Source organism: Glycine soja, chromosome 14, assembly GCF_004193775.1.
Source record: "Glycine soja cultivar W05 chromosome 14, ASM419377v2, whole genome shotgun sequence".
NCBI classification, from domain to species: Eukaryota; Viridiplantae; Streptophyta; class Magnoliopsida; order Fabales; family Fabaceae; genus Glycine; species Glycine soja.
Genome location: NC_041015.1, coordinates 29,965,317 through 29,972,874, shown reverse-complemented (window position 1 = coordinate 29,972,874; position 7,558 = coordinate 29,965,317). Strand labels below are relative to the sequence as shown.

The window sequence follows — 7,558 nt, the reverse complement described above, 5'->3', positions numbered from 1 at the left end:
TCATCAAAACATCTTTGAATCACTCTTGATTCATCATGAAGCTTGCTTCTGTATTTTATATGTAGCTTCCACATCAGTTTTCAATACAAAACCAATGTTAACGAAGCGATGTGAATGTTAACATCGGTTTTATTGAAAAACCCAATGTTAGCGTTTGATAAGTTGACATCGGTTTTGCAAAAAACCGATGTCAAGTAATGCACATTATTTACAATTATGCCACCGTATTTATGTTAATATCGGTTTTGTAAAAACTGATGTTAAATTGACGATGTTAAATCTACATTTTGTAGTAGTGATATCATGACTGCTTGTTTGCTTTTCCAGTTTTTTATGGCTTGTTTTTTTTTTTTGTAGTTTTAATGTACAAAGATGCCCGTGGGCTTTCTGGATTTAGGAGCAATTAAAGATTGAACCCAAATCAACATATGTATGACAATTGTTTTCTCCACCTCTAATATTGCTTCTTGTACCTTTTTAAGCTTTCACAACACCAAATTTAAAATGTAAAATTATATTTAAAATTTTTTTTCTAGAATGTAAAAATTATATTCCAAAAATACCTTTCTAAAATATAATTTTACATTCCATAGTAGGTGCAAGAAGTAATTGCCCATATGTATTATGTGCTATCGGGGTATTTCGTAGATACCCAACACAATACTTTTTATATAATCTCAGCATATTTTCTATAGAATAACCAAAAGAAAGTATATTTTTCTATATTCCATAAAAATTACATTTAATTCATTTAGTTATTAAAAATAGTTAAAACATATTATTAAAAAAAAATTTAAGAGTAATGATAGACGTACATAGGGATGACAATGGATAGGGTTAGGTAGGATCTATCGTATCTGTCCCCATACCCGCGTTTAAAAAATAACAACCGTACTTAATCCCATACTCATGTGAGTAGTAATTTTAATTCTCATTTTCGTACCCGTTGGGTACCTATACACCCGTATGTGCATCTGCGGCCCACACTTTACTTATGTATAAAGTTAATAATAATAAATCAATAAAAAAATAATTAAAACAATTACTACAATTATAGTATTCTTAAATAATCCAAAAATAACATTGAAAGCATACACACATCATATTAAAAACAAACATAACACAAGTCATAAAATAAATAAAATTATAAAGATAATCATCTTATTAAAGTTATTGTTCTAATTTCTTAACAAGAAGTTTAATTAAAGGTTTAGGATTTTTAACTCTCTAATAATAATACAACATATCAATTTAGGATTTTTCACACTTTGATAATGTTTATAATACTATTAGAGATTAGATATTTAGAGTGTGTGTAAATTTGTAGGTATATACTACTGTGAGTCTGAGTACAATCCTTAGGTATAGAATAGTTTCAAAAACAATTGTACAATAAATCTCACGTCGGCCAAAAAATCAAATTTTAATCAACAAACAAAAAAGATAATTAAGTTCCCATTAAAAAAAATAGTTAATTAGTGTTGAAATCCAGATTGTATTTTGTATACCAAAATAAAAAGATAATCAGGTTTCCATGTTTTTTGGTTTCTCCTGCCTCCACCTTTGTTCTGGGAAGCATCCATGAATGTCATTAACAAATAGAGAGTAAATGTATCGTGAAGCTTTCTACTATCATGAAGCTTTCTTAAGTGTTGTCTGCCATTTGGATAAATGGGAGAAATAGAAGAATTATTTACAGTGCTAAAATCTCCTATTCCTAGTTGTTTCATGATACATGGTTAAATAATAACTAAGCGTCCACGGTTGTTTCACAATACAACAAAGGCAGAAAATTTACGATTTTTAGTAGCGTGGAAGTAGGTAGACACTAGTAAAAAATATACATTTAACATCGCTCGGTTAACATCGATTTTGGACAAAAACCGATGTTAACACAAATGTGGTGGCATACTTGTAAATAAGACGAGTTTATTAACATCGGATTTGTCAAAACCGATGTTAACATAATCTCGTTTACATCGGTTTTGACAAAACCGATGTTACCTAGGTCAAAAAACCGATGTTACGTAGTTGATGTCAACATCGGTTTTGACAAAACTCATGTCTATTGTGTCTACTGTGTCTGCTGATGTTGCTTTCCTTGCAGCCATTGGCACCAAAGCACTTTTTGCTCCTCTTGTCGTGTCTGCTGTGTCTATTGTCTTGGTAAGTTTTGCTTCTGGCTGCCATTATTTTAACTTCCCTTAGTGTTTTGTTTGTACTTGTTATTGTGTTTTGGCTTGTATTGGGGTGTCTAATCCCGCTATATTTTTAGTGGGATGCTTGAGTTTGATAATGTATTTGGTTGAATACATTAATGTGTTATCACCCAGACTTAGAAACTTACACTTTCACAATGATAGTAATTTTCTATAACTCTAGAAGCTAATAGGGTTTAGTTAAGAAAAGCATAAATAGAAAGAGAAGGATGTAGGTTCATTTACTATGTAGTGTACTTGTAAGGAGTGGTTATGGTGATGTTCTGTTGCATTAACATCATAGTCATCTTCTATTTTTGGTCAATTTTAGACAAATGATGCTCCTCTGCCATAAGCTTTCTAATTTAAATTCTGAGCAATTGAATTTTCTTCGATAATGCCTGATCCTGTTCATCCCTGTGCCTTTGTACATCTTCAAGTTTTTTGGACTTAATCTCTAGTTCTTGTGACATAATTTATATTGCCTTTTTGTTTTGAATCAATTTGGTTCAAGAGCTGTGGCAGTTTTGATTCATTCTGATTTGTAATAAGCCTGAGCATTGTTTTACTTTTTCCCTCTTAAGAGTTGCTTCTTTCTTGCTTATACAAGAGGCTTCTACCTCTTCCTTTAAAAAAATGTTGTCATCCCACCTTCTTAGTTTGAGTCCATATGAAAATATGAAAACTGTTTTAAATTCTACTTGTATAAGGGAAAACAGGTGAGTAAAATATAGTTTATTTTACTGTACTAAACACAAGTTTCTTTATATCTTTATATCACTAAATGATTATAGGAAATTCCTTCAAGCTTTCTAAGTTAGGACTAGGATTTAAATGATTGACACTCAAAATAAAAGACAAACTTGGTGGTAATGGTAACAAAAACAGTTCAACTCAACTATTGCGTCTGTCCTATTCATGGTTGGTACACCACAAAATTCTTCATGGGTCGTTTGCACTCTTGACACATTACAGTTCCTTCACTTGGTCTTTCATTTTCTCTAGAGGAAACAAAGTATGAGTGACTGCAACTCCCTTCAACAAAATGGGGGTCTAGGAAGTTTCTTAGAGCACCCTGCAATCCCAAATTGGTTATATTTTCTCTCCACTCTGAACATTTCCTTAAGAATTCCATCACTTGCATCCCTTGAAGCCTAAGAATATCAGTTAAGCTTGAGCCCCCACATCAAATCACAGCCCAACCTTCTTCTCTATCATCCATGTCAAGCAAAGTTGACAACTTAGCTAGTACATGATCAGAACTTGGTGTATTTCCTAGTATGAGTTTAGACATTCTCATGGTCTCTAATCGAACCCAAAAGTGTTGCACATTTGTGAAGGAAAGTGGATCACTGAGACTTTTTTCACCACCTATTGCCATTATTTGCTTAACATTTTCACTTGATTGACTATTACCAACATATATTGTTTCCAGCTGCAGACCTGCTCATTTGATCTCAGTTGTCTTATCATTGAATTGTTGGATCCAAACCAAGTTTTCACTCCCATAAAGGCAAATATTTTTGCCTTGTTCAACCTGGTACATAGTAAAATGTAAAATTCAGTAATGTTATGTGAAATTAAACTGTTAAAATCTGCATGAAAATATGATATGAATCAAACTCATACCCAGTAAGCAAGGAGAGGATTGATGCCATCTAGCAAAAGTTGCATTGTCAAATTATGGTCTTGCCATAGCTCTTCCTTTTTTGAAGCCGAAAAGGGGTATGCTTGTGGACCCCAAATGTTGATCATATCAAGAGCATTGTAATTTGTGACCTTCCCTTTTTAATCTAGAGCTACCATGATTGGCTCATCCTTGTAGTTCCATTGTTCCTTTATGTAGTTCACCACTGCTGACCTAAGTAACCTTGGTTCCTCTTGTATTCTTTTATATGTGTGTGTGAATTTGTTAATATATACCTGCTTTTTTTAAGAAATAGTATAGCAATTAGCAAATTATAACCTTTATTTTTTTGAAACACACCAAAAAGTATAATTTGCTAAAATAATCCTTCTAAAAGTAAGTTATTGCAGTTAGGAAATATCTTTGTGTGTATTCCACACACATACCTATTGTTCTGTCTCTTCGAAATATAAAGGCAAAATACTTCTCAACAAGCTCAATGCCTTTATTTGTAGCTTCAGTGGCTTTAAGTTGTTGGGAAACTGCTTAATACTTGAAATTAAAGCAGCCAAAGCATTACCACGATATACCTACTTAAGTTTCTAGAATTCATCTATTTTTGTGATGATGAATCCTACTGGTTCACTACAACCAATCGTTTCAATTTCAATTATGTCATTCTTCTGAAAGGAAGCAGAATATAGATTAGAAGCCCCCAGAAAACAAGCCAACAGAAACCATAATCTGAAAACTTCAATGTCAATACAAAAATCATACCTGCTGTCTATTAAATGTGCTTCAATACATCATGAGAAGTTGATAGCCATTTGGGACTTGGAGGAATAGTTCTAATCCCTAGGGGAGCAAGTGAGTGAGCAACTACCTGTTGTAGGTATTTATCTATTAAGTTAGGATCACTTAGGCACAAAGTATGGTTATTTATTTAAAAAAACTGAATTGAAAAAGAACCACATTGATTATTTGGTCCTCTAATTATTATTTAGGAAAAAAATTGCTAGCCTCTAATTTGTTTTTTCCACCTTCTTTTTGTTATATGGTTATGGAAATGTTTTTAATCAGGTATACCATGTATCTTCTTTTTGTGTTACTTTCAGAATGTTCTAACTCTTTGGTCCTTTTTCTTGTTTAATCTATTCCCTGTGCCATTTGAATCTTCTCCAACCTATCATCTATTTGGATTTGCTGCTATCTGGATGTGTGTTTGGTCTATTTTATCTTTTTCTTACATTTGTTATTGATTTCTTAGGTTCTGTTAGGATAGATTTTGTTGTGTTTGTTATTGTTTGGTTAAGCTAATTTTTATCAAACTGAGAGCATAACGGATCTAGCTTAAATGATTTAAGAGGGTTCACTTTCTTCGTGCTTTGTAGTCTTTTTCTCCTTTTTAGTAATTTTTCCCCGTGATGAAATAATTTTGACAAAGGCCATTGTTTTGACATATGATTGATGTGTATCATACCTATTATTCATGCTTAAGCATGTTCACTCCTCTATCTTAACAGCCAATTTGATGTCTATAAGAACTTATGCCTTCAAGAATGCTGGACAGACAAACAAAAGGAAATGCTAGAGGATGAAATTGGTTATGGATTTATACCTTTAAATCCTGTCAGAACAAAACAAAATTAAACCCAAAAAAAATTATACATTTAAATCCTCATTGCAACACTATAGGATTCTTTCAACCTATCAAGCTCAAAGATAATCAGCTTGGTATAATGCTTGTAGTACAGCTAAGTTCCCCATTAAAAAAAGATTAATTTCCTTCCAATTCAATGATTCATTGTAATCCAGAATCCACTGTAAAGAACACAACAAATAGTTACTTCTACCAAACAACTTAATAACACATCTACCCATCATAAATACAAAGTCTAATAACACACTTCAACAAGTACTAGTCACACCACACTTACTACACTACATAAAGCGTATTAACAGTTATCAATGTCCTCAGTTAGTTTCTTTGACATTTAGTTCCTAGCCAGCATCCTTAGTACCACATGATGACCTTGCACTACAGGATCAATCAATGCCCATGGTCCAATCTTTGACATACCAAACTTTGTTACCATCTGTCTTGCTATTTGTGTAATTTGTTGCAAGTCCACTGCAGCTCCAGTGGTTATCTCAGTTTCACGAAATATGAATTCCTCTTCTACTTTTTCCCCTAAGCCTCCAACTATTCTAGCAAGTAGTTGGTTCTTAGAGATGAGAGATGGATCTTCACCTGGTATGAACCATGTTAAGCCACCAGAATTTTGCTTTTGCCATCAATCAAATGAATGAAATATCTCAAGTTTTATCTTATTCTCTTCCGTCTTTTATAGCTTTTAGTAGTCTTTTAAAGTTAATTTTCAGTAGATAAAAAATTTATTTTTATCATCATCTTGGTTCTTTCCATGCCTGCCACAATGCGATCTACGGAGTCATCAACTTCTTCCATTGTGATTTTATCTTTGCCCCTTTCAACCGACAAGAATCGCGGCTTGATTCATTAGGTTTGCTAGGTCTGCACCACTGAATCCCGGAGTTCTCATGGCAACGACACTAAGAGAGACATCCTTGTCAAGCTTCTTCATTTCAGAGAGCAACTGATTCAGTGTTTGCTCTCTTTCATCATTTCCTCCACCTATACCTGTACCTCTCAGCCTCCCTATAACATCTATTTCATCAATGAACTTAATTGTATCTAATGGATTAAAAGAAATACATTGTTGCATTGCTAGAATGTTTGATTTTAAGTATGTTAAGCCATCTCCATCTAAAAAATTCACAAGTTTTAAGAGTTGTATCCAATGTGTGCTACACTTTCTTTCTCTGGTTTCTTGCATGTTAGTTCTAACTCGTTATTACAGAAGTTGGTTAAGATTCAAACAACCCACTAATTGATAAGGAGCACTACAGCCAAACAACCCAGTGATGAACAACACTAGTTGAGTAAGACTTGTAGATTGCACTAAGTTGAGGTTGAGAATAAAAGAGAAAGAGGTTGAGAATAAAGAAGAGTTTTTTGTTTTGTTTTTTTTTAACGTAAAGATGTATTAAAATGGAGATTGTTTTTCTTATCATTTTTTAATTATTGGAAGGTACAATAATGCAATTAGCTGTAGTGGTCATTACACTACCCTAAAGATGTAGAATCAAGTAGCTAAAGGTGTTTTTAAATATTTATATTGTGATGCATTATGACAACAACAACTAAGTCTTCTTTTCCCTTTAAGTTCAGCATTCAATTCCATATAGCATTGCAGGTCTTATAGGTATGTGGTAAATTTTTCCTTTAAGCTTAGAGTGGTATTTTAGCCTTGGAGGAAAGAAACAAATTTGAAAACAAATTGCTATAGGAGACAAACTGCTTCTAGAAGGTTAGTGCCACCACATCCTTACTTCAAAGTGTTTTTGGTGTGTTTTTGCTTGCTTATTCTGCCTTCTTCGTTCTGCCTTGATTGGTTATTTTGCATGCTATGTTTTTGTTGTTTCCAAAATGGTTTGTTGCTGCATATTGTTGCTATCAATTATTGTTGAAAGAAGATAAATATAACACCCCACCCCCCAATACTAAGTTTACACCATCATGCCAACTTAGTAAAAAAACTCAACTATGTGTGCTAGAACAAGAACGATATAATTTTTAACAGTATGCTGCCTCACTTGGACCATTTAATTGATCAAATAAAATTGGCTTCATGGAATTGGTTGAAAGCAAGGA

At 33.0% G+C, this 7,558-nt stretch overlaps 1 pseudogene; it reads right to left on the bottom strand.

Moving 5' to 3' along the window:
* Positions 1 to 3,114: 3,114 nt before the first annotated feature.
* LOC114383991 lies at positions 3,115 to 6,292 on the bottom strand (annotated as a pseudogene).
* Positions 6,293 to 7,558: the final 1,266 nt, after the last annotated feature.